This window comes from Heliconius melpomene, chromosome 13 (assembly GCF_056956725.1).
Source record: "Heliconius melpomene rosina isolate 202511_hmr_F chromosome 13, ASM5695672v1, whole genome shotgun sequence".
Taxonomy (NCBI): Eukaryota; Metazoa; Arthropoda; class Insecta; order Lepidoptera; family Nymphalidae; genus Heliconius; species Heliconius melpomene.
Window position 1 is genome coordinate 14,314,014 of NC_140401.1, and position 26,640 is coordinate 14,340,653.

The following is a 26,640-nucleotide window of genomic DNA, read 5'->3' on the forward strand; positions in this document are numbered from 1 at the left end:
AAAAATATCTGGACGAAAACGAATGGATTTCAGTGAAAATTATAATAATTTTTATATTTAAAGTAAACAATATGTTGAAAATTAGTTCTACACAACATTTATTTTGCTATATAAAAAAAATAATCTAAACAATAATACATAGGCAAAAGTTTCAAAAACCATTTTATATTATAGAAGGACGTCTTTAATTAAAAAGAAATCGTCGTAAAAAAAGACACAGTTGAAAGTAATTGCGAGAGAATAAACGATTTCTGTGTTCATGTCCAAAAATAAATTGTGTGTACTCTGAATGGAGTGCGGAAGCTTGTCGAGGACTCTTTGATACCGAGATGACGGGAAGCTTACAAAAGATATCTTTATTTGTATGAAATTTATCAAATAGCGGTTGTTGTTTAATTAAATTGATTGTATAATTATTTCAAAAGACTTATAAATTAAAGTAATTTGAAGTTCTTTACGTAGTGTCTACGTACAATGTACAATTAACACTTCGTTCCCAAGTTTTCCCCTAATTTTCTACATGTCTGTTAAGTAGTGGAACTCAACACTACGTTTATTCTTTTTACTAGAGCGAAGAAATGAAAATAAATCATTCCCTCACATTGGAAACGAATCCACACTCATTGCCTTTACACTCCAGTAAATGCGACGTTTGGGACTTTAACGTAAAAAATGTCAGTCAAACACCGTGAATACCAAATTATCACTAGACGAAAAACGCGTTCCTGCGAAATCGTATTAGAGGAAGGGAAACAGTGAACATGTTCTCGGTAATGACATTGTGACAGTCAACGTATTTTGTCAAAAAATGTACCATAAATATAAACCGTATAGGTTTTGAAGACAAAAATATGTTATACTAGCGGCCCGCTCGCGGTTGCACCCGCGTGAACTATATTATTATTAATTTCTGTCTCCATGGTTGCGTCCTAGTGACGTCTATGCAAAATTTGAGACTCCTAGCATTTAGTAACGAATGACAAAGACAAATGTCATTAGTAACGAAGTTTCATACAAACTTTCAACCCCAAAAACAACCCCTTAGAAGTCGAATATTACAAATTCCCGTCTTAGCGAGCACCTACGTCCTATAAGTAACTCCTATACAAAATTTCAGATTCCTAGAATATGTAGTTTCTGGGATTTCGTGATGAGTGAGTGACCTTTCGATTTTATATATATAGATAACTCTTATAAGTACTCGTCGTCAATTTTCGCTTAGCGATGAATTTTCTTTTGTTTTTTGGGGTATTTCTACACAATTCAAAAGTCAAAAAAAATACAAAGTTCAAAAGTCTTTCGGTTGTGATCTTTGGTTTTGGCGATTTATACACATATAAAAATCAGCTTCACGGAGTATTCTGTACACAGCAGGGTAGGTAGAGGGAACCTAGTGTTAAGAGACTCCGTTCCCTATTTTCTTATGAATGAAACTATTTTTTTAGGTAGAGTCTACTTCTGACTATGGACTGTTATATGAAGTATAGTAAAGTGTCGATATTCGGTTTCCTAAACCTAAACCTAATATCAAGGCTTAACGAAATCTAACTAAAACATTTCAAATATAAATATTTACTTCTAGTATTATTAAAATTTACAACCATCGTGTTATATAAGCCACGTTGTAACTTCGCAACGGCGGCGTCAAAATGATATTAAAAAAAGTAATTACAAAATTTTATCTAACAAATTAATCGTTGGCCAAAATCAAAAGAGTTTAAAAATTTAATCTCAATCAAAATTACCATTTTATTATAAGCTACCCCCAATCGACGCTACGGTAAACAACCCTTCCGTAAAATTGGCATTATGTAGATGTCAAGAATAAAATTAATGGATGACAGATTGATGGATCAATTATTTTAAATATTCATTTAAAATTGGTGATATGTGATGTTTAAATGTATGACCCATACAGGGAAGTACAACTTCAAGTACAAAAGTTTAATTTAACATGAAATGAACTACAATTAAAAAAATATTTCAGCTTAACATGAAAATTATGTTTTTGAATTTTAATGTTACATATTATACCTATCGTATACCAAATATAACACCAAAAGTTCTAAATATTAACGGAATTATGTAAATACCCTCATAGAAAACCTAAAGGAAAAATATATAAAATGTTACTTTTCACAACAAATAAAGGCCAGATTTTTCCTTATCTCGTATACAGCATCCCTTGGGTAGTAGCTGGGTTTTTAGATATAATGTGTCTAAAATGATATATTACTTGTATAGTTGTTTTAAGTGTATGATTCTTGTTTAAGTATGTGTATATGTGTTACGATTATAAAACAGTATTTTTATATAAGCCTATATATAATGGCGAACGGAGTGTTTTAACAGATTATCTTGATAGAGAAAAAAATATACATACATGCTGTCCAATTTACTATTAATATCTTTCTGCCTAATAATAATTAATTAATAATTTTAATTTCTTTACAAAATAACAAAGAAGTAAAATTCTTATGAAAATGTACAAATAGCTTCAAAGCTTTGACTTATGTCAAACCCTTATGGGTTCATTTCGCATTCCACGACAGAAGCCATCAACCGACGGGCATCAACCGGAAACTAAGTCAAATTATAGATCTATTCAGGATCGTAAGTTCCATCTTTTTATTTGTTTCAGTATTTATTTTTACATTTGTTTTATACACAAGTTTAACTGTAAATGCGAAAGGTTGTGGGTTCGATTCTCACTCAGAAATAAAATATTTAATATTTTCGTTTCTTCGCTCTGGTGACGAGCAAGTCGCAAGTCGCGGCGTTGAGTTCCTCCACTGCAATGTATCCGCGAAGAGTGAGACCGGAGTGTCTTAATAACTGGGTTCTCTCTGCCTACCTTACTGTGTGCAGAATGTAGCATAAAGCTAAAAAAATATTATATATTTATACGAGACTTTTTGTTCGCGTTATTTTATGTTCTAGTAGAAACTTTGGGAAATTCTTCTCTTATTAATCCACTATACTCCCTAATATTGCCATTATAAATACATAATTCAAAGATGTCCTTAAACCCAATTAACATTTTATTTAACCGGAAGAATTAGAAATTCTAAATTTAGTAAATGACGTTACACAGTTAATTGACTTTTCGTTTTACGGTAATTAAAATTAGCAGTGGAGGACGTAAAATAATTATGAGCCGATTAAAATTTGGGAGGAAAATAACAAAATCCATTTGGAAACGTCTCTTTTTAATAATTAAATAATTATTAAGACTGATGTGATTTTTTTAAGGTTTATACTTTATTATGTTGCAGGGTAGGCAGAGAGTGTCAAACCACTTCGCTTTTTACGTTCCATCGAAATATGAGAATATCGAGGCTGTCATGGCGCAGCGGTACAAGTGTGTGACTGTAACGCGACGGTTGTAGATTCGATCCCTAATCAAGAAAGTGAAATATTTATTTATTTTTATATTTTCATTTCTTCGCTCTGGTGTTGCAAAGCGTGGCGTTCAGTTCCGCCACTCAGAACGCAATGCCTCCAGAATTCGGCGGAAAGTGGGAAACGGAACTTTGGTCAAACCTGAGGCGCTTGGCCAATCTTGTAGTGAAAGTGAAGATTTTTCTAAAATAAAAAATCTAATTTAGTCTAGTGTATCCCTAACGGAGTAGTCGCAGAGAACAGAGTGAATTAAAAAAGAACTATAAATAAATACATTCGTTAATTAAACATGAAGATTGTTTCCACCATAATGAATTATGCATTTACATGCGAATTTTCCTTTATTTGTATTGGAAAGGTCTTACTTGTGTAAGCTTAAGTTGTCCCGCGTTCTTACAAGAGGAAACAAAATATATAGCTACCGTCAATTTGGTTGAGCCCCTAATTAATCCTCTTACAGTTACTTACTCTGTCTTTTGTGTTTTTACAATCATAATTTATGGATGGTTGTATGTAGATGATATTGTTATTGAGAACGTACTATTTAACTAGTAAATATATTTTTAGATATTAAGAGGAATATTCTTTTATTTAAATACCTATTTTGGGCTAGAGGTCGTCGTCCAAGACTCCTTTGCCCCGCTCTTGAAATGGACCAGTCCAGTTCGTCTCCATTTCAGTTTCATTACTCGTATATTACAGTGCTAGAGAATGTTTAACTGACTATGCCTTAGATCGTTAGGAGATTGCTGGATTGGAGACTGTAGTTATGCTAGATTTTATTTCAGGAGGAAGAATATCTATGATTTCTATAATTTTGATATACGCCTTAGTAAATCTTTTCTTTGATGATGATTTTAGTAAAAATAAAGGTAGGAAAGATTTATATTTGTAGTAAAATAAGTAAAAAAAGGCAAACTGGTTGCTTACTACGAGTTTAATAAACGTACACAACATTTACTGGATAAACGACATACCATCACTACATATTTTCTCATATAACGTCCTTTATGATAACAAACCTAACTCGATTTTTCCGCTGGAACGACTTGGATCGTATTATAATATTTGTTACGCTTCTATAAAAGGTTAATAAAATATAGTATTATTAGATTTTGTTTTCGTTATATTCACTTTTCGGGAGAAAGTATGGAATTGTGATAAGAGAGTAGGTACATATATTACTTTTGCCTTCCAAAATATTTAATAAAAACTCGAGGCAGCGCAGCCAGAGAGAACCTAGTGTTAAGACACTCCATTCTCTACTTTTTGCCGATATTAGAGACATTGTGTATTAAGTGGGGGAGCTTTTAAGTTTTATAGTACAACTTGACTTGAACAGCGTAGTTTCTGCCGAGCTATAGTTAAAAGCTTATTATTTGTTTTAACAGTTATTTTAAATTCTGTACTGAAATAATTTTTATTCATTCTTGTATTTTCTTTAAAATTTTGATATACCCGCGTCTCTCAATTGACTACTATTATTAATAGTAGTCAATAGTTACTATATTTACTTTCTTATAGTTAATAATAATCGTGAACTTATAAAACTAATGCCCAGGTTCTAAGCAAGAATAAACTTTTCTGTATAAAAATATTCTGTGTTATAAAAAGTATCTCCTACGCTAGGGTTCTGAGGTATTTCTTATCATAGACTGAAATAATTTTTAAATTTAGAACTAAAAAATAATATATTTTGTATTAATAAAGCTTCGTAAGGGATTGACTCTTGACATTAGGCTTCTTTACCCACCCTGTCATATAGGAAGAAGCGTAAAGCTGATAAAGCATTTTTTTTAGTTTCAGGCTGTAACCCACGCAATGCAGGCTAGGCAGCAACTTGGATTTATGACACTCCGTTCTCCATTTTCCGGTGAATTTTGGAGGCACTGCGTAACGGGTTAAACGAAATGTTGCGTTACGTACGAAAATATTAAATATTTCACTTCCTCGAGTGAAAATCGAACCCACAACCTGTCACGTTTACAGTCACGATTGGAATCAATAAAGCCTCATATAGATGTTAAAGACAATGTAATAATTACATATTATGTAGCTATTTCACATGAATGACGCGCGACTTGTGGAATTTCATTAATTACAGCCAATATACGCGTGTTTATCTAATTAACTGTAAATTCCGGAACGTGATATGCTTGTATTTTGAAGATATGTATGTACAAATAACATATTAATTTAATGTTAAGATTTTTTTCGTTATTCTTTTTGTATGCTTCTTTTTTCTTTATGAAAATTCAATATTTTATTGGCTAGATTACTAGTAGCTTTACCTACTTCTTTAAATACTTTGCATTTAGGTGGCTAGGTGCCTTCTTTTAAATATTTAAAGTATTAAAATATCGAATTTGAACGTATTATTTTATATAACAGACAATCGTTGATCTGTCGTCGACCCTGTATATAATAGAAATGTAACTGATCACTGTGTATATGTGGAAGATAAATATGTATAAAGTCCTACCCGCTGAGACACTTTGGCGCATGCGCTGCTTTAATGGTAAATACTACATGAAAAAAATGTACTGGAGTATTGTTCCTCTTAATAAGATCTACAAAAAAGTCCGCGAGAGCATATTCGTATCTTTTAAGAATAACGTGTAGTGATCATATTTCTGTCTAAAAATTGTAATTTCAATATATTTTTTATTGTGAGGGATATTTTTCCATAATGGTATTAATCCTTATCCTTTAAAATACTTTATTAAATTTCTACGTTAAACGAAGATAAAATATTCTTTTTAAACTATTTCGAAATTGCGAATAGTTTTAGAGAAAAACGCATTTAATTATTGACACATCACGCCGTTCACACATCAACTACATCGAGTCAAGTTTCACTTATCCCTTACTCTCAGCATATAAATAAGTATATTAGTTACGTTGGCCATTTAATGAAGATCAAAACTGTCTTTTCTGTTTTTCATTTTAATAAGTACTTTAGAAGTTGTTACAATATCAAAAAGTCCTTGCGAAACGCGCCTCGCGACGTTATGCTTATACAAGCGAGTCCGCCGCGCCCGCCTGCCTTACACGCATCGGTGGTTCAGTGGTAGAATGCTCGCCTGCCACGCGGGCAGCCCGGGTTCAATTCCCGGCCGATGCATTCTATTTAGTTTTGGTCACAGGCACCCACGTAGTGCTTGCTTTTCATCAGGGACAGAATACCCTCTTCAGCATTAACCACAAGCTCGAAAAAAAAACCCGCCTGCCTTTATAGCAACGAAGATTTAGATGCGTTTGCACGTATTGGATAATTCGAGTTGAATGTATTATTTAATGTCATTTAACTATCTAAAAATAGTAATTTAAATATATTTTAATAAGTACTTGAAAAGATTAGTAGCACAGATTTAAAATTACGGGACCTACTAAAAAATCCTTGCTGTGTCATACAATTGGAAAATCCTTATAGAAACTACGAAAATGCGGGTTGCATTAGGGTTTAATTAATTTTCACATTATCTTAAGTGCTTTGCAAACATACTTTATATGAATAATCCAGTAGTAAAAGCGGGCGAAGCCGCAATAGGGTCGCTAGTTTAAAATAATAACTACTACAAACAGCTACGCTTTTAACCAACTAAACTTAACGTTACTCGACATTATAATATATACAATAATATATACATATATTTAATAGATACGACTGAAAACTTCAGAATTACCTGCCTTTAGAACCTGAAAAGCGAAACAACTCTGTGCTTTGTCATTCTAAATTCACATTGTACTTGCCAGATGAAATATTCATAAAACTGTCCTATGTTTCCACGTAGCACGTGACAACACATGAGTGCAGGCAATTTATAAGACAGGTTGTATTTTAAATATATACAGGGTGTCCCAGGAGTCAACGATAAAACGAAACCAGGTGATAGACCAAGTCGTGACAGTTATTAGAAAAATATAAAAAAAAATCTTTGTCGGGTATTTTTCATATTATATTGATTTTAAAAAATATCGCAAAAACCGACACCCTGTGATGGTTTTTCAAGTCCCATGACTACAAATATTACTCTTTCTTCATTTTCTTTTCTGTAATGTAATCATGAGTAACCCTTCTGTGAATTACAGTTTAAGATTTAAACATACCTGCATCAGTTTTCAATAAAATGTGGTGTTTTTGCCAAACATTAAATTCAAAATATTTACTACACCCAACTTTAACCGACTGTACTATAAAAAAAATGTACTACACTGTTTTTGCAAGTAACTTTAAAAGTTGGCGCATTTAATCTGGATTCCGAAATGGTACGACACTTGCTGGATTACTTCTTTGTTGAAGAGAGAAAAATCGAAATACACGATAATCGGGATGACGTTCAACGTTTTGGTATCTTTTCCGATACATTCTAGCTGCAGCATTTGCGTTACATAACCATTCTCCATGAATGAAATGCATATTGGCAATGTGTCAAAGACCGAGTATATCGCCTGCGAGACCCCGGACTCGAGCACTGTTCTTATAAGTCCTGGGTCATCCCCTAAGTTGGAAAAGTTCAGGTACCTTGGATCCGTCATGCACGAGTCTGGAGGCATCGATCACGATCTCTATAAGACGGATAAGAGTTTGGACGGTATCATGCGATCACAGACCACACCAGTGACCTCCCTAAACTAAACACTTAGCCCTTATCAGGCATCGCTTATCCGACTTATCCCCTAAGTTGGAAAAGTTCAGGTACCTTGGATCCGTCATGCACGAGTCTGGAGGCATCGATCACGATCTCTATAAGACGGATAAGAGTTTGGACGGTATCATGCGATCACAGACCACACCAGTGACCTCCCTAAACTAAACACTTAGCCCTTATCAGGCATCGCTTATCCGACTTAGGGGCTGGCCCAGGACTTATAAGAACAGTGCTCGAGTCCGGGCTCTCGCAGGCCATATACTCGGTGTTTGACACGTTGCCAATATGTATTTCATTCATGGATAATGGTTATGTAACGCAAATGCTGCAGCTAGAATGTATCGGAAAAGATACCAAAAAGCTGAACGTCATCCCGATTATCGTGTATTTCGATTTTTCTCTCTTCAACAAAGAAGTAATCCAGCAAGTGTCGTACCATTTCGGAATCCAGATTAAATGCGCCAACTTTTAAAGTTACTTGCAAAAACAGTGTAGTACATTTTTTTTATAGTACAGTCGGTTAAAGTTGGGTGTAGTAAATATTTTGAATTTAATGTTTGGCAAAAACACCACATTTTATTGAAAACTGATGCAGGTATGTTTAAATCTTAAACTGTAATTCACAGAAGGGTTACTCATGATTACATTACAGAAAAGAAAATGAAGAAAGAGTAATATTTGTAGTCATGGGACTTGAAAAACCATCACAGGGTGTCGGTTTTTGCGATATTTTTTAAAATCAATATAATATGAAAAATACACGACAAAGATTTTTTTAAATATTTTTCTAATAACTGTCACGGCTTGGTCTATCACCTGGTTTCGTTTTATCGTTGACTCCTGGGACACCCTGTATATCATGGTTATATCGTGGTTATTCGTGGTTATATCGTGGACTCGATAATTTCGTGAAATCAATCACACAATGAACTGGTTGCTATTTCGTTAAAATAACCTACTAATTTTGATCATATCGATGATTGCTCGGTTAACGATTGATCATATTGTAAAATTATTTGACCATAAAATATTTAATAAGAATTGAGAATTTTGCTTATTACTAAATAGAAGGCAGTGTTTTTCAAAACTTTCTATAATATTATAAATCATAATCTCGTTCCAACGAAAGTTTAGGATACTTCCATAATAAATTCGAAATAACATTTGACCTTCCTAAGCTTAATAGACTATTAAAGTTGTTAAAGTACTTGCCGAGCTTAATTCGAGGAAGCTTTAAGTTGAGTAAAAATGTATAAATCGTACTGAAATTTAGATTGTGATTTATTATACTTTACTTTTAAGGGTACCCTAATGTACCTTATCAAACCTAATAGGTCTAAGAATTTTTCACCAGTTTATCACAAAGTCTTTTGAACTGTAATGGATAGGCATGTCAATTATTAACTTTTTTTTTCAGCTTCAGTATGTATCCACCACACAGCAGGGTAGGCAGAGGGAACCTAGAGTTAAGACTATAGACTGGAGTTAAGACATTCTGTTTCCCACTTTCTGCCGGATTCTGGGGGGATTGCGTGTTGAGCCTTTGCCTCGACACCAAAGCGAAGAAATGGAAATATAAAAGTAAATAAATATTTCACTGCCTCGAGTGGGGATCGAACTCACGTTATAGTCACACCCTTGTACCACTGCGCCACGAAGGCCTCATTTATAGAACGTGCTTTTAAATTTTATTAATATTCTTATAATTCTATAGTTTCTGCGATAATTTGAGGCATTCCGTTCCAGAACGGAAAATGAAAATAAAATTGAACGTGCAACAACCACATTTTTACTGCCCCACTGTACCATGATGGCGATGTGTTTATTTTTAATAATATTCCGTTATTAAATTGTAGAAATTTCTAATAATATTTGCAAATATTCGTGATTAAAATTCCATTACTTACGGAGCGTAAAAAGGGTCATTCTGATTTTCCACACAGTCAAATATAAATAGGCACTGAGCCTGTGAATTGTTGACAATGCTTTATTGTTGTTTGATGTTGCCATTATTTCATTTTATTAATTTAAAGACTAAGTGATTCGTCATATGGAATTCATGTATTAATTACACTGTGTAAAGAACGTATTAATAAAAAAAACTATCCATTTTGCTCGAGTTTGTCAAATAAGTCTAAACGATGTAGACTTGAGAAGTATTTAAAACTATATATATACATATCAGCTTCTTCGTGACTTAACACTAGGTTCCAGGTTCCCTCTGCTATGTGAGGAATACAGCGTAAAGCCATAAAAAATAAAATCGATCGATCGTTTTAAAATTGAATCTACTACAAAAAATTAAAAGCAATCCTTTCCCTTCTATAGAATTATGATAAGATATTCAATTAATCCGTACTCGTGTTCCATCAAAGTGGACGTGGTGTTTGACGTTTAATAACGGCGGAACATTGTTTGCCTTAATTACTGACTTGTAGCTTTGAACTAAGCTTATTGTTCTATTATTTCGTTTTAATAAAGAAATATTATCAGATTTTCTTATATTGTGAGTTAATTAAACCCAATTTAACGTATTTCTTAGTAAGCAGAGAAAAACTAGTCTTAAACACTCCGTTTTCCACTTTCTGCCCAATTATTGAGACATTGCGTTTCGAGTGGTGGAACTCAACGCCGCGCTTTGGCTTGTTACCACATCTGTAAAATGTAAATAAAAAATCTATCTAAATTAATACAGTTAATATAAAATAAAGAAACTTTCCTTCCATGGATTTTTAAAAAGAACAGTTAACAACATTTAACGCTTTATTTTGCTAACGTCGAAAAAGATTCAAAGGAAATCTCGTTAGAGGAGTAAGTAAAAATGTGCTCGCTCATTAACATATGTAAAATATACCTTAATACATAAACGTAAAGTTCAAAATTGAACATTACAAAATTAATAGGACCTAACACTCGAAGTTGTCAATATTTACAGTATTTAAATAAAAAGAGTCTGTATCAACAAAAAATACTGATTGAATGATTTGCTGAATCTAAATTTACCTTCTAAGAATTCTACCTTCTCAGAATTTTATTTCTTTACTAATAGGACATGGAGTGTTATCTGTCTTTTTCCATAAAAATAAAGAGATAGAAGAAAAATAAAGAGAGAAGAAAGTGATAAAAATTATTATTTATAATTAATTGATTTTTGTTTTCATGAATCTGCCAGCCTTATCTGTGAAAATTTCAACTGTCTAACTATCACGGTTCATTAGAACCTTCATTAATACGGAACCCTAAAAATCATTTATAGTTATAACATAGTTGTTTCGTCGTACGTCGTTGTTAAGTTACGCACCCGTAAATGTTATAAACGCAGTATCTTCAAGCGGTAATGAAGAACATGCCATTATAAAATATACTTAAACTTTAACATGAAAATTTTTTACTATTAAAGTTAGTTTTCAGTTATTTATATTTTAACTTCAGTAACCTTGACCCTATACTTTCAATATAATTTTATCGACATCATTAATAAATAGATCGTTAGTTTCACATAAATATAGACTTATGTGGATAGATTTATGATAGCTTCGTGATAGATCATATATTTTATAATTTATTTATTTACGCAACAGATTGTGGGTTCGATATCCACTTGAGGTAATGAAATATGTATTTAATGTTTTCATAGATACTTCTCTTCACTCTGGTGTCGGGACAAAGTGCAGCTTTAAGTTCCGCCACTCTACACGCAATGCTTCTGGAATTTAACGGAAAATGGGCATCGGAGTGTCTTAACTATACATTTACTCTGCCTATCCTGCTATGTACTGGATAAACATAGTAAAATTAGTATTTAGACGCCGTTGTGACACCGTAGTGCAAAGCAACAGATTTAAAAAATATAAGTATTAGCTAAATACAAAAGTAATATATGTTTTTTATAACCGCTTTTAAAATAAAATCAAAATCGGAAAGTTGTACAAGTATAACGTTCCCGGCTTTAAAATTTATTAACTCGAACAAACGTGAAATGGAAGAATGCAAGGAATGTCTCATTTCGGATCGTATCGTAAAACAAGAAGTTGGTTGAAGAAATTCGGAAGCGAATGTTTCATTATGAATTTTGAGTTCAAATACCTCATATAGCATTTCTCTTCTCATATAGCAAAGAAAAAAAGAACATATAGACTTTTTTATTCTATTGATTCTTATTTTTTTTTAAGTTTTCAAGTTCAATTTTTGTTTCATTGCTACCAATATAAATAAAAAATCGAAACTACCTATATATTATTTATTTCGTAAAAATGCTTATTTTACAACTAATTTGCCAACATTATAGCAATATATTAAAATATTTTAAGCAAATTTAGAAAAGTAATATAACAAAATTAAAATTGCCTATAAAAACAATAATAATAATTATTATTATTATAAATTATTGATGAATTTCTCTTTGAAATTTTCTTTCTAGTGCCTTAAAATAAAATTGAAATACTAATTAAAAACGGTTAGTCATCCGGATATTTCCGCGACAGTGTCATTAATTAAAATAATAACGAGTCAATGATACATTATATTACATGTATATTTCGAGACAATTTCAATATAGTAAAAATATGTGCATATAAATTGTCCAAAGAAATTTCCCAGAACAAAAATCAGCCTATATACAATTTAGGGACCGTTATAAAAGTTTTATTGCGCAATAAAAGTCCTTTTGCATACCAAAAGGAATAACCATATGCCTTTTAAATTACAGTGCCGAATGAGGAAAAAATATTCTTTTTCCTGCATGAAACCTATTTCAATTCAATTATAATATAAAAAAACAAGTTGGCTCATCATAATTGGTTTCGGTAGAGCTTTATCGAAAGCTTTTACTATCTAAAAGGGTGGTCATAAAGGATAATAAACCTTATCTTACCGATCGATCGAATCACCCGTCGATTTTCCTTCGACCTATAAACAGAATATGATTTGTGAAGGCCACAAGATAAGTGACACTCGCTGTTTCCCACAATTTTATTCTATTATTAGATATGATATTATCATTTTATTATGTCCATGTTTTTATTAGAATAAGTTTGACGAATTTCAAAACGAAGAGGTTATATGACTGACGCCTACCTATATTTTTTATGTTGGTATTTCCATCGATTTCTCCGTCATTTGTGAAGTAAATGGATATTTCACTACATTTTCGTATATTGATTTTAATTTTCTTTACCGTCAAGTAATTTTTCTACATTTTAATTTAAGTTTCAGTTTTGAAAAACTTTCAAAAGTCAGATTTTGTTTCTTTTATTACTGATTTCGTATAAATCTATAATAAATTAACATATTAAAGCTGAGACAGAATATTATTCATATAGCCATACTAGTATTTTCAGTAAATTGAGTGAAATATTGAATTTGGACGGTGGAACAGGCAGTGTGGTTAGTATTGTTAGCAACAATGCATTCAGCTAACAAATTAAATGAAATCCATGTTTCATAGAGCTTTCACAGAATACAATAGGATTCTGTCAATGTCAATTAGACCTTTAGTCATGTGGATAATAAAGTGCATTACACTAGGTATACGGGTGTATATCACATCAATTTATGTGTAACATGTATAATAATGTATTATATAATATAGAAAAAAATCTGCTTCACGCTGTATCCCGCACACAGCAGGGTAGGTAGAGAGATCTCTGTGTTAAGACATAAGACAGGCATTGCGTGTTCAATGGCGGAACTTAAGCAGAACGCAGAAATGAAAATATTAAATATTTAATTTCATCGAGTGAATATGTATCTGATAATATTGTAATGAAATATTAATATTCTAATACTATTGAGTAATTTTACTTATTTTTCGTTTTCTATTTAAAATCCGCATTAAGTCAAAATAATAAAATTGGAAAAAATATTTAGACCCTATCGTTTCACTCAGAAATATTTTTTTTTAATGAAATGAATAAATAAACCATTCTATTTAATATTAAATAGGTTGATTAATTCATTCGTTCAATATTCAATAAACTTTAGTCTAATAAAAGTTTATTGAATATTAAATGAATGAATTAATCAACCTATTTAATATTAAATGAGATGGTTTATTTCGTTTCTTTAGTTTAATTAAAACAAGTAACACGTCCTAAATTATAAAGACAATCACAATTTTTCCTCTGAAGAAGATGAGATCAAAGGGATTCTGTGAACGGGCAAATTTTAAATAAGATATTTAAATAAAATTACTGCTGAGGTTCTTCTAGATTGTAGAAGGGCAAAATGAAAGGAAATTGTGACCTATGAAAATGAAAAGGTATTTTTATTGTTTTTCTGATTTTGATTCGCCTTTCTCTAGCGAAAACATCAAGATTTTGGTTTATTAACTAAATGATTAACGGTATGTATACATTTTTTACATAGTTTCTTTATGTCGCTGAAGCCAAATGTTTAAGATTTTTTTTCTTAGATTTTTTTATTTACACATTAATCTTTGGAAATCTTGTTTTGATGTAATTCACATACGATATACAAACATTATGGAATAAATTGTGATCAAAATATTTTGCTTATAAAAATATATGTAATGAGTAGAATCACAAATCAAAATTACCAAAAACATACTGCCCAAATAAACAAATAATTAATAACTTAACTTTATTTACTTCACACATTCCTCGTATAATAATTTAGTCACAAAGAACTGTGTCGAGACACTCCACTTCATACACCACTTTGCCCAATCCGATTCCGATTCAAAGGTATCTACAGATACCTTTGAATTTAAAAAGAAATCAAGAAAATAAATTTTGGATTTCGTTGCGGTCGTCCATTACAGTGGGTAAAAAACAGAAAGCGGCTAACCGCATAACATGTAGATGAGGCCTTCGTGGCGCAACGGCACGTTTGACTGTGAATACGACGATTATAGGTTCAATTCCTACTCGAGGAATTAATTAATAAAAATTTTTCTCGTACTGGTAACAAGACAAAGCGCGGCGTTCAGTTCAGTCACTTAATACGTAATGTAGTGGAGAATGTGACGGATACCACGTGCAGCTAAAAAATAAAAAAAAACGAAGGTAAGGACGATACAGTTTTCCTATTAGAATGCTGTCCTTGAAATGGTATTACAAGAAAAGTTTAATTAAAATTTACATGTAAAATGCAAATTTTGTCATTTGCATATTGTTCACGAATTTGTTAAAGCGTTGCTTATCTGCAAATTTTATTAGAATTATATTAAAAGTCTAATTAAGTTTGTTATAATTATTGTATATTTTCATAAAATGTTTGAATATTTAAGGAAATGCCATGTTTGTACGAGCTAGAAGTGTTTAAAATGCATACCATATATGCCAATGTAGGCAGAGAGGACTTAGTGTCAAGACACTTCGATTTCCGCGTTTCAAACGAATATGGGACATAACATGTTAAAAATAAAAATAAATTATTCCCCTAAGTGGGCATAAAATTCTGAACCAGCGCCATTTTCGTCTAAACATATATATAATCATTACTACCTAATATATCAAATAATATAACCGTTCACTATATCCGTTTGCTTATAAAAGAATGGCCGACCCTTGTTTGATAAAGTTTAGATGTTCTCGATCCATTGAAAGTGAATTATCGTGACCGGCCCAGATACACCAGATGGCTTAGCTTTGCAACTGCTCTTTCTTGCAAACTCTAATAAATCTTCATATACTATATAGATTATATACTTCTGTATAGGAAGGGATGAAAAATTGTTATTTTTTTGTCTTGGATTTGAGTTGTTATTAAATACATGTATGCAAATGTTATAAAGCTGTAAAGTTTATTTGGTTAATCGCGCTAGTCTCGGGAAGTACAAAAAGGTATAATAATAGGAATCGAACCCCAAACTATTGCGTTTGTTTGTCGTTGGCTCTGGTGTCGAGGCAAAGCGCGGCGTTGAGTTCAGCTACTCAACACGCAATGCCTCTAGAATTCGGCGGAAAGTGGGGAAACGTAAGTATCCTAATAGAAACAGAGTGTCATAACACTATTTTCCCAGGTTCCTTCTGTCTACTCTGTTAATTGCGGTATAGAGCGTGAAGTTTCAAGTTAGATTTTCGTTAGGGATGTTTGACGTATATAACATTTCGGTCCATAGCATTGTCTCTTATCAAATGATCATTCTATGTAAACTTTTGGTAGCGGAGCTTTGTTGAAGTGAAGCTTAAAGTTTTTAATATTTACGTTTCTTATAAAGTCGTTTTAGCAAAGTGCATTTGCAGCTGGTGTTAGCTAACGAACTGATTGCATTAAGTTTTAAATCTGTTTACGTACTCAGTCTAGTCATTTGCCGAAATATTCTAAAGTTCATAAGTTTAATAGCTTTTGTTAATTTTATGTAATATCTAAAGATTGTTTTGCACTTCACGCTGGTACCATATATAGCAGGATAGACAGAGAGAACCAAGTGTTAAGACACTCTGTTCTCATTTGACACTTCCTTTCTTCACTTTTTACTAAATTCAGGAGGCATTGCGTGTAGAATTGCAATGTTTTTAAATTGGCATTTCATATGATATTTTATATATTTACACATCTCTTATTATTAGCAAGAGGCAAAGTAACCCGTAGCAGTACCTACGTGGCATGTCAATATATTACGTGTCTAAAACGTAACAGCAGAGCTTAACATAAAGTTTGCCTTAACAAAACCTAAAATATGAAGAAAAAATGCTCGAATATATTAATTGTCCTTTAGAGTACATATAACGGCAGATTTCATGGTGATATTTCATGGTGGTTTTATTAGACATGGTTGACCCATCATTAATTCATATCATTCCATTTCTTATATTTTATTGAGGCTAGTCATGGCGCAGAGGCACAAGTGTTTGACTGTAGACGCAACTGGTTGTGGGTTCGATCCCCACTCGAGGGAATGAAATATTTATTTAAATTTATATTTTCATTTCATTGCTTTGGAGGCAAAGCGCGGCGTTGAATTCTGCCATTCAACATGTTCCCACCAGGTTCCCTCTGCCTACCCTGCTGTGTGCGGGTTACAGCGTGAAGTTGATTTGTATTTCCTTACACAGTTACAAAGTTACATAGCTACAAGGTGACCTAAGAAAAGCGTGATACCAATATTTCTGTAAATAGACATTCCCCAAGATTGGATTTGAAGCCACATTCTTTAGTCTTTAGTCATAATAGCGTCTAACAAGAAGCAGTCCACAAAGTTATTATTTTCTAATTTAGCTCTTAAATGAAATTTTAAAGTAGAAAAATATGTGCACAAAATTCCTCTTTATCCGGCAGCTTTGCAAAAAACAATTCTCACTAATGGACAGTTAGTTGCTAGAGACGCCCTAAAAGATTTAATTTTTTTCAATGTAACACAGAAAACCAGAAAAAAAATCTAGATCGTTCTATAGTACATTACATACATATATGTAGATGAGTATGGGTTCGTGACTGTATCGGCATATAAAGTATCTTATTATATCCCTTATAATAATATCAACATGCCATTTTGTTTACTTTTCTTAAGCTTAATTCTGACAGAAATTCTGATCCGTTCTGATGCCGCTTGTTCTTGGCATAATTGAAACATGAATTTGATTCACCCCGGAGTGTGAATTGAACCTAGAACCTTCGTGCTTACGTTGAAACTAACCGCTGGATGTACTGCAGTCAGGCTGTCCTAGTGCACAATGATAGTTTTATGGTAGAAGTCAATAATTTTATATTTTTACAATGAAAAAAAGAGCCTAGGCTTTTATTTTTAAATTATATTTCTTATCAGTTGAATGATAAGCACGAAATTAAACACAATGTAACAAAAGAACATTTAACAAGAAATTTTAGACCTTCGACTTATTGGATAACAAGCCTATTCAATACCAGGCTTCGTTCGAGTGCGTTTAAAATTTGTATTGTAAATTTCAATTTATTTATAAAATCCTAAATGTACAAATAATTATCATTTATAATAAATACTACAATAAATGAACAATACTTTGAAATATTTTAATGAACCTCATTCATTATATTCGTTGTTTTATGATTAACATAAAACAAATTTGAATTTAACCACAGGCACGTTTCATGATATTTATTTCTACTATCAATGAATGATAAATAATTTATATTAATAAATTAAAAAAAAATAATTTATTTTTTCTTCCCCTTAAATTGATAGAGGCCGTCGTGGCACAAGGATACAAGAGTGTGACTGTAACGCGACGGTTGTGGGTTCGATCCCCACTCGTAAACTAAAAACTCGTAAAGAGGGGAACAGAGTATCTTAACACTAGATTCCCTCTCCTTACTCTACTATATGCGTGATACAGCGTGAAGCTGTATATAAATTGATAGATAGAACTTGGGTTTAGTTAGTGTGACTTTATTCATCGATTCATGTAGGGTCCGTCAGTTTTGGGATATTCTATACGGAAGTTTTCATGACAAAACTTCACAGTTCTACGCCATGACGCTAAGCTTCAAACAATCTCATACATTTCCCGTAAAAGAATTTAATATAATAAAGACATCACATTTCATATGAAGTTATTTATAAAATTCTGACAAAAGCAGCACTCAATTGCAAGAAGTACTGGCGGCCATCCAAAATGGAGAAAGTAAATGGGTTATGAGATAAAATACGTGCAAGTATGGACAAAATTATATCATACATATTTTATAATGGGTCAACCGTTTCCTATATATGTATGTATTTCTACAAGTCTTGGCTTCAGAGTGATAGGTAGAGGGAACCTGGCAACCTATTAAGACACTCCGTTCCCATTAAGACACATCCGTTCCTAACTTCCTGCTGAATTCTGGAAGCTTTGTGTGATCAGTGGCGGAATTCAACAGCTGAGCTGAGCTTTGCCTCGTTAACAGAGGAAATATAAAAATTACATTTCCCCGAGTGGGAATCGAACTCACAACCATCGTGCTTACCGCCGCACGCTTTTAACAACTAACTAACACTTAATAAATCCTTTTCATTTACATAATATACTGAAAAGGTAAACGTATATAAGTAGGTATACTATATTGTAAGTCACAATAAATATTAGGTGAATGTACTGAAAGTTGCTAAAATATCTTAAGCCGATCCTAAACGTGCCGGAATGTAATATTTGGCCTAATTACTTAAGGCTTAACTGGTTTAGGTTTGATTAGATTATTTATCTAACCATACCTAAACCAGTGAAGTTTAGCAATTTTGAATTAGAAAAACAGTAGCAAGTTAGTCAATATCTAGATAGTATAATATCAAGATTATAGTTAGCATTTAGAAATGATTACTATGATGATATTGTTAGCATATTCGTGTAAATGTGGGTAGATTTAGGTGAAAAAGACAATAAAAGCAGTGGAATTGTGTCTTCTAACAGCTGAAGATCGAGCTCAGTGGCGTGCCATTTGAGAGGCCTATGTCCAGCAGTGGACGAGGATAGGCTGATGATGATGATGATATAATACAACACTTGCTGGTCTATAAGTATATAACATTTCATATAAATTTATACATTCATAAAAATTTTGTCCCCATTTGGAGATGGGCCAGGGATCGAGAAACATAAAACTTTCAATTCAATAAAATTTATGTGCATGTCAAATGTTTTTGACAGGTGGAGGCTAACATGGAAAAACTACATAGGTTATAAAAATATTTATAATTCACTATACTTAATAAACTAAAGGATTCGTTCTAACAAATTCTTCATATGTGCATTAAATCTTAATATCCCTTACTTACTTATAAGTAATTTTAATGATAATATGTGAAATAAGAAAAAATATATTTTGAAGCGTGGCCATAAATGTATTGGTTTGAAATTTAATTTCTCCGCTCTGATAAAGAAAGCGCGGCATTGAATTTTGTCAATCAAAATTTAACGTCTGTAATTCATGCAAGAAGCGGAGAAGTTTAGTTCAATAAACAATGCTATGCGCGATGAAACTCGAAGCTATGTAAGCAATAGTTTTCTATACACAAGAATTACTTTCCAAAGAATTCCGGTGCCATCGTAGAGTCAAACTGAATTAAATGATTCAATACACTTCGATCTGGTTAAAAGTTCAGAAAGTAACTTTTCGTAAAAAAAACTATCTTTGATGTTATAATATACGAGTAGTTGCTTAACTGTAAATAATGGTTATAGGTTTAAATCCTATTCTAGTCATATATACAGCCATTTCGCTATACTAATTCTATAAATTTAATACTTTAATAATATCACAAAAAAAACATTAAAAATAGTGGAAGTTAATACTAAATAAAATTCTTAATTAAATTTGAAAATAGCATAGAAATACGTAGAACTAGCTTATTATTTTTCTGTACTAAATATTTCATACGTGCATTTCGCTACGTTGTCAAGCAGTGTACACAATATTTTCAGGATTTTTATTCATGAGCGAGGCTACTTGTTAACGCATTTTATGTTTTATGCTGCATTTTAAAATAAGCGTATAATTTTTAAATGATCAATCATTTTGGTTAAATATGACAGAAACTGTGAATTATGCGGTTGTTTATTTTAAAGTGTTTATTTTAAATTCACCCCTAATTCTGTATATTGGAGTAAAAAATATATAGGCATATTGAAAGTTGGGTAAGGTCAGGTTGAGGCCATTCGTGGCGGAGGGGCACGTATGCCTGAAACGCGACTGGTTGTAGGTACGACCTCCACTCAAGGGAATTAAATATTTATTCAAATCCATAGTTTCATTAGTATAGTTTCAGGTGTTGAGTTGAGTTTCTGGTGTTGAGGCAAACGCAGCGCTATGTAGCGCCACTTAACAGACAGACAGACTCCAGAATTCCCAGTTCCCTCTGCCTACCCTGCCTGTGTGCGGGATACAGCGTGAAGCTGATTTGATTTCTTTATAAATTGGGTAAGTTCAAAGTACTCAATTCTGAGGAGTTTTTTTAATTTGTACCTTATTCAGATATTAATTACATCAATTGGGTGCCTCCGACTTTTGCATATTTTTATTTTTAATAGCACTTCTAATTAACTTTTACTTTTACGTTTACTGGTTGTAAACCTAAGCTAAGTATATTTAAAAAATAAAACATATAATATTTCAAGGCCAACTTATAAAAAATATATTATAATTATTAATATATTAAAGTTCATCTAATTAAAGTAAAAATACTGCGGATTTAGAAATATAAATAAATACCCAAAAATAATTATATCTATTTAAAAATAACAACTCAAGAAGACGTTCTTCATGTTTATTTTAAAACATTATATTCATATTTTAAATATAAGATTTACTTTATTACTATTAATAATTATATAGAAATGTTTCTCTATAACAAGACCTCGGTTTTCTGCTATATCGTATATAGTGAGTCCATATACGAGTATAACAGAAAACCGCAAACAACCTAAGGCTAGTTGTATAAAATAATTTATTTCTAAGTTGTATAGAGAGCACTTGAGGCAAGATTTCCCCAAAGAGGTCTCTAGACCAAGTCTAAAATATTTCTTATATCAACACAGCAACAAGTCTACTTTCAATACTACTTTTAATATCTATGATGGCCTACTTCAATATTACAACAGATAAGGAATTTTATATAAACTGACAAAATGGCTGTTATAGTATAGTTTTATGTCTAGGTAAAAAATATTAATAAATATGATTAGGCCAGTCGTGGCGCAGGTCCTCTCGAAAAAATGAAAAAAATAATATTTTAGTTTCTTCGCTCTGGTACGGAAGCAAAGCGCGGCGTTAAGTTCTGCCACTCATCACGCCCGGATTATGTACCTCAAAAGGTAGAAACGGAACCCTTATAGGATCACTTTGTTGTCTGTCTGTCAAAGCCATTATCTCGAGGTCGTGTGGTACCTCCTGAGCTGAAATGATACTAAATATTCAAGTCTAAGGTTACGGTCTTGAAGCAAATAAAACTCATGCTTCTAAGTCGACGCAATCAAAAGATACGAGCATTTATGCATTGTTTTGCTGCTTTTTGTATGAAATTCACCGTGTAATCAAAATCTATAGGGTACTTCCCGCCGACTTACAGTTATGGAATTTGGCAGTAAAAATTATAGGTTTTTCGTAGAAAAAAACTTTTATAAGAATTAAGGTAACTTTTATAAGTTGTATATACTTACCGTTGACTTCTAATCCTGAAATTAATACGGAAGCATCAGTTGGTTAAGACTCGCTTCACCGATTTTTTTTACGTGTCTCTATAAGACAGGATATGACTGTAAGGTCGATGTCGATTCGACCCGCAATCAGGAAATTGATAATATCTAATTATTTCATTTCGCTCTGGCACGAGAAATGTAGCGTTAATACAAAATTTCATTTTCAATTTTCCAGACATTTTCACATAGATACTATACATTTATTTTAACAACAATTTCCATAGAAATAACGTCGTTACCAACATAATCTTTGACAGATGTATGTATCTAAGATACAGCTTGAATTATCATGGAATCATCGCATTAAAGGCTTAAGCCATTTGGTATTGGACATAAGACCCTCTTCAAAGGTAAGCATAGTATAAATTACGATATCTCCGAAATTGAAATTTTAATTGGACTATCATTCAAGATTTGATTAGAATCCTCTTGTATTTGAATGTCATCTACTTTCAGATATTTCAACACTTGCATTTACGGTGAAGTGTTTTGGAACTATTGTAGTAGTGTATTAACGTGAGATTATATGTGAGTACGAGGGCTAAGTATAGGACTAGGAATAGAATGAAGACGAATACGACGAAACTAAATAGTCTTTTTTGTTTATCTATATATAACATGATAGTATGTGAAATGACCTACTTCTTCTCAACATTCCCTTATACTTTACAGTCGACAGTCTACTAGGGTGTATAATTTGAGCTTTCACCGCAACCTATCAAAAGTTAGAACGTGACATGACGTAACGTCACGCCGAAATGTGGCCAAATGGTACGAACACGTTAAGGCGACGAAATTACACAACACACTCCCCATGGATCCTGACAATTCAATATTGCACTCGTCGTGTATGGACGTGTGTATGTATGTATGTTCCAATTTACTCCGTTCAAGAACATAAATTTCATATTATTGTTCCGAATTTCCAATTTGTGTGTAGATCATAAATATGTACAGTGAATGGTAGCCATTTCGAGAATTAACTGTTGATATATTGGAAGGATTTTCTTGTATTTCTCAATTACTAATCTTTAGTTTAGTTTTGTCTTATTAAGCATAATAAATTGTTTGTCTATAAGTATTATATTTCACATTTATATCTATTATTATTTCAAAGAAAATATATTATTATTATTTCCATAAGGAAAGTACTAGTAACTCTTAATCTATTCATAAAAAATTAAAAGAACTATGCATTATGTAAAAAAATAAATAAAAACAATTAAGCAATCCTAAACCTCCTGGGGAATAATGAAAACCGACTGAAAGCGACAAAAAAATTGTAATATAATATTATTTCCCTCCACACTGTTTTCATATGAAGGTTATTCATTATTATACGTTTCTATATTCGTTTTCCATTTCTCTGTTTATTGACTTTCTTTAGTATCTTGATTATCATACAGCAAAATAATCCTTATTAACAAAGAAATACAGGTGATAGTAGCTGAAATATGAGTCGGCTTTTCTAGGCGCCATTACAATAAGTGTCTGTAATCTAAAATATTGCACAGGCTTATTCGATGTAAAAATATTGAGAGTATTTCGTTCGTGAAAAATAAGTAAATTATTATGAAATTGCTATTTTAAAAAGGAAGAAAAAATAGAATTGACAATTTTGAAACTATTAAAAAAATTATAACTTTATACAAAACTAAAAGAATTTAGAATAAAATAAAATTAGCATAACGCTAAAATTAGCGTAAACGTATGCTATAACTGGAAGATAAATTGGAAAAAGTCGTTCTTAAGTTTTTCATTTTTTTATAACAATTAAATTAATTGCTGTACAATCTTTGATGTCGTTAATTAACAAAACAAGGGCTGGTAATATGATCGTGAAATTTTGGTTTAGATAATTATTATTCATAGTTACGTCAATAATAAGGGTGTATCATTGTGGCGCAATAGCTGATGTGAACGCGATGGTTATCGATTCATCCCTTATGAAAGAGTTATAAGAATCGGTTCTGCAGTTTCAGAGATTAACCTCAAAATAAAAATACGGACCAGACAGGCCGATAATTTATTAAATTTTAATGTATTTTTATGTATTTTTTGGGTTAAAAAATTGTTTAGCATATTTTACGTTAGCTTGTTTTAAATTCTTTAAAAATAAATCGATTTATGCATTGAAGTAAAAATATTTAAACTTTTTGTGAAAAAGTATTATAAGAAAATAGGATTTTCCAATAACCTCTAAAAATTCTAAGTTTTCTGATCCACCGTTCACTAATTTGAAATGCACATATCTGCACATGTAACGCTGTGATAAAAGCTCTTTGAGAATTTCTGTGACAAAAGCTGATGTGTGCAGGTGACATGCAAGTCATTCTCATCACGCTGCTGATGCTACGGCGATGAGTAATATCTATAATACACGGAATACAAACTGCATTATTTGAAAAATAATATAGGTTTTTTTAAGTAAGTTTTTGTTTATGTACATACGTATACATTCCTCATTTTTTTATATTATATTTGTTATACAAGGAACAGCCGTAGAACACTGAATTTTGATATGAAAATTCTTTGAGAAAAATGAGAAATTCTCAAGATGGAATTTTTTGAAATTCCTACAGAAAAAACTGGTTTTTATTTTATTGTTTTATAGTTTCACTCAACTAATATTGAAGGCCGCCACTTGTATGGCGTAGAAAAATATTATCTCAATCGCAAGGACATCCTTTAAAATAAGTTAGAAGCTAAAGAAGATATTTTTCGATCTTATTTATCAATTTTGGTTAGGTAAATATATTTTTACATATATACCTATAACATATGTACAGATATATAGTATTCAAAGAGACTCTTATGCTTCAGTTCAGCTACGTTCAAGAACTGCCATTATTGCGCCTTCAAATGTCACTTAAAATAGTACTTTTTATTTAATGTTGTTTTGGTAATATAGGAACTTAAGAAAACATTGTATTTTTTTTAATTGACATAATTAATTCATTATTTTCTTATTTGTATTTTTAATGTTGGAAAGAAGATGGAGCATAATAGAAATGGTAATTAAAAATACCCATGACGTGGAAAATTAGGTTTGTCAAATCTCAGAGACCATCTTCCTTGAAAAATTTTCAATGCTTAAATAATTTAAAAATAAAACGTACAAACTGAGCGCAGGTGGTCTGTTCTGTATAATTTCAGCTTGAGACCAATTATTTACTCTTTTGTTTTGAAACCTTTATTATTACATTATTTGCTTATGAAATTGTTTTCAATTGTTTGTTTAATTATGCCCTTAAATTCTAGTAGGAAGTCTAAATATTATGTTTAATTTACAACTTTTCCAACTCGGTAATTATACGAAAACAATTAAAGTAACGTTTTTGAAGTAAACTAACGATCTAAAATAACAGTAGTCCATAAAAGATACTAAACATTATGGGCTCGACATTCCCTTGAGTCTAGTTGGTCAAGGCTTTTATTTGATGGGTTACGTAAATAGTATTTGTTCAATAGCTTAGCTTAATTAATTAATCATTTGTACTATTTTGTTTTATACCAGCCATATTTGTTTATTTTTAATTCACTAAGTGATATACGTAGGAAGGACACTAAAGTAGTCATTAGGTACATACATTCTTAAGAATTTTAAAGATACTTACTTTTAACATGTATTTGATTACTATATTTAAATTTTTATATGCTTGTATGAGCAATATTAAAGGCGAAAATATTAAAATAAGATATTTATACTATTCACAAATTATCAAAAATAATTTGAGAATACATATCTTTAAGAAAATACATACTATAATCCAACACAGAACTCACCAGGACACAATAACCACCACTTATTTTATACAAAAAAAAATATTTAAATATATTTTAAAATACTTTAAAAAATAATTTTAAAATACGTACGCGCGCGGTAGAAGTATTGCGAAGTGACTGCTCGTGGGGCGAGTCGAGTCGCGAGTGAGCGTCGTAGCGCCTCGTCCGCCCTTATAGCCTAACCCTAGCGTGAAAACTGTAGGCGGATGTGTGTAGAGCTGTTAAATTATTAATTTTGATTTATTTATTTATTTTAAAAAGGATGTTATTTTGTTTTATATTGAATTAAGACACTTAAAGGAAAAAGTTGTTAAAAAACAAAGTCATGTTTTTTTCTAAATAAGCATATAATGAAAAATAAAATAGCGAAAGAAAGTAATATTTGATTTTATTATTATTATGTTAAATTTCGATGCTATACAATATAGACCACTATAAATTAATGTAAGTTATTATTAGATATAATAACCAAAACGCAAAAACGATACACAACTGCCTTTACTATGTTAAAATTCATTTGTAATAACTTATTGAGAGCAAAACACTCTAAATCAATTAAATTTTTTAAAAATTTGAAAGAAATATACAGCTCCATACAATTTCTAATCCGTAGCCATCTCTGTCACACCACCGCGGGTTGTCAACAAAATGTTATTACTCGTCATCAACGCGACCGCGAGCGCCGG

General features: G+C 31.6%; 1 protein-coding gene across 2 annotated transcripts in view; it reads right to left on the minus strand.

Annotated features, from left to right (window-relative positions):
* The window catches only part of LOC146533068 (xibalbin-1-like), a 39,135-nt gene extending 12,985 nt beyond the window's left edge, over window positions 1–26,150 (minus strand). For both annotated transcript variants that reach the window (XM_085196608.1, XM_085196607.1), the window contains exon 1: window positions 26,045–26,150. The gene's annotated coding sequence lies outside the window, so the exon portion shown is untranslated. The remainder of the gene's footprint in view (window positions 1–26,044) is intronic.
* Between the last annotated feature and the right edge of the window lie 490 nt (window positions 26,151–26,640).